The sequence below is a fragment of the Chaetodon auriga genome, chromosome 23 (genome assembly GCF_051107435.1).
Source record: "Chaetodon auriga isolate fChaAug3 chromosome 23, fChaAug3.hap1, whole genome shotgun sequence".
In the NCBI taxonomy this organism is placed as follows: Eukaryota; Metazoa; Chordata; class Actinopteri; order Chaetodontiformes; family Chaetodontidae; genus Chaetodon; species Chaetodon auriga.
This window is the reverse complement of record NC_135096.1, coordinates 2,767,994-2,770,493: the sequence shown is the minus strand read 5'-3', so window position 1 is coordinate 2,770,493 and position 2,500 is coordinate 2,767,994.

The window sequence follows — 2,500 nt, the reverse complement described above, 5'->3', positions numbered from 1 at the left end:
GAAGAGGAGGGGGTCAGGGATGGAGCCAGCACCCAGCACGAGTAGCAGGCTGGGGGGCCTGGAAAGGCCAGACGCCTGCCTGTGGTTGCTAGAAGAAGAGGAGGGGGTCAGGGCTGGAGCCAGCACCCAGCACGAGTAGCAGGCTGGGGGGCCTGGAAAGGCCAGACGCCTGCCTGTGGCTGCTAGAAGAAGAGGAGGGGGTCAGGGCTGGAGCCGGCACCCAGCCTGCTCCTCGTGCTGGGGGCCTGGAAAGGCTGGAAGCCTCCCCGTGGCTGTGAGAAGAGGAGGGGGTCAGGGCTGGAGCCGGCACCCAGCCTGCTCCTCGTGCTGGGGGCCTGGAAAGGCTGGAAGCCTCCCCATGGCTGTGAGAAGATGAGGGGGTCAGGGCTGGAGCCGGCACCCAGCCTGCTCCTCGTGCTGGGGGCCTGGAAAGGCTGGAAGCCTCCCCATGGCTGTGAGAAGATGAGGGGGTCAGGCCTGGAGCCAGCCCCCAGCACGAGTAGCAGGCTGGTGGGCCTGGAAAGGCCAGACGCCTGCCTGTGGCTGCTAGAATAAGAGGAGGGGGTCAGGGCTGGAGCCAGCAACCAGCACGAGTAGCAGGCTGGGGGGCCTGGAAAGGCCAGACGCCTGCCTGTGGCTGCTAGAAGAAGAGGAGGGGGTCAGGGCTGGAGCCAGCACCCAGCACGAGTAGCAGGCTGGGGGGCCTGGAAAGGCCAGACGCCTGCCTGTGGCTGCTAGAAGAAGAGGAGGGGGTCAGGGCTGGAGCCGGCACCCAGCCTGCTCCTCGTGCTGGGGGCCTGGAAAGGCTGGAAGCCTCCCCGTGGCTGTGAGAAGATGAGGGGGTCAGGCCTGGAGCCAGCCCCCAGCACGAGTAGCAGGCTGGGGGGCCTGGAAAGGCCAGACGCCTGCCTGTGGCTGCTAGAAGAAGAGGAGGGGGTCAGGGCTGGAGCCAGCGCCCAGCACGAGTAGCAGGCTGGGGGGCCTGGAAAGGCCAGACGCCTCCCTGTGGCTGCTATAAGACGACGAGGGGGTCAGGGCTGGAGCCAGCACCCAGTACGAGTAGCAGGCTAGGGGGGCCTGGAAAGGCCAGACGCCTGCCTGTGGCTGCTAGAAGAAGAGGAGGGGGTCAGGGCTGGAGCCAGCACCCAGCACGAGTAGCAGGCTGGGGGGCCTGGAACGGCCAGACGCCTCCCTGTGGCTGCTAGAAGAAGAGGAGGGGGTCAGGGCTGAAGCCGGCACCCAGCCTGCTCCTCGTGCTGGGGGCCTGGAAAGGCTGGAAGCCTCCCCGTGGCTGTGAGAAGGTGAGGGGGTCAGGCCTGGAGCCAGCCACTAGCACGAGTAGCAGGCTGGGGGGCCTGGAAAGGCCAGACGCCTCCCTGTGGCTGCTAGAAGAAGAGGAGAGGGTCAGGGCTGGAGCCGGCACCCAGCCTGCTCCTCGTGCTGGGGGCCTGGAAAGGCTGGAAGCCTCCCCGTGGCTGTGAGAAGATGAGGGGGTCAGGCCTGGAGCCAGCCCCCAGCACGAGTAGCAGGCTGGGGGGCCTGGAAAGGCCAGACGCCTCCCTGTGGCTGCTAGAAGACGACGAGGGGTTCAGGCTTGGAGCCAGCACCCAGCCCTGCTCCTCATGCTGGGGGCCTGGAAAAGGCTGGAAGCCTCCCCACGGCTGTGAGCAGATGAGGGGGGGTCAGGCCTGGTAAGGATGGAAGCCTCCCTGTGGCTGTGAAAAGACGAGGGGGTCAGGCAGGTGAGCTATGTCTATGAGAGAGAGGGAGAGAAAGAGAGAGAGAGAGAGAGAGAGAGAGAGAGAGAGAGAGAGAGAGAGGAGTACCAGGGGCACGGGGATGAGAGCAGAGTACCAGGGGCACGGGGATGAGAGCAGAGTACCAGGGGCACGGGGATGAGAGCAGAGTACCAAGGGCACGGGGATGAGAGCAGAGTACCAGGGGCACGGGGATGAGAGCAGAGTACCAGGGGCACGGGGATGAGAGCAGAGTACCAGGGGCACGGGGATGAGAGCAGAGTACCAGGGGCACGGGGATGAGAGCAGAGTACCAAGGGCACGGGGATGAGAGCAGAGTACCAGGGGCACGGGGATGAGAGCAGAGTACCAGGGGCACGGGGATGAGAGCAGAGTACCAGGGGCACGGGGATGAGAGCAGAGTACCAGGGGCACGGGGATGAGAGCAGAGTACCAAGGGCACGGGGATGAGAGCAGAGTACCAGGGGCATAAAACCAAAACGACAAGAAGAAGAAGTGGGGGGAGAAAAATATGACAAAGTCAATCTCGGAGAGAAGGCGAAAAGCAGGCCAAAGCGGTTGAAATCCAACCGCTTTGTCATTTTCAGAGAGAAGGCGAAAAGCGCAGGCCAAAGCCAAGCGCGTCTTGCGTATTTTCTACATTTCTTTCATTTTCTACATTTTTCGCCACGTCCCCGATGACAAAACGTCAAAAAAGATAAAGTACAGAAGGAGCGGGGAAGGAAAAACGACAAAAGTCGTTT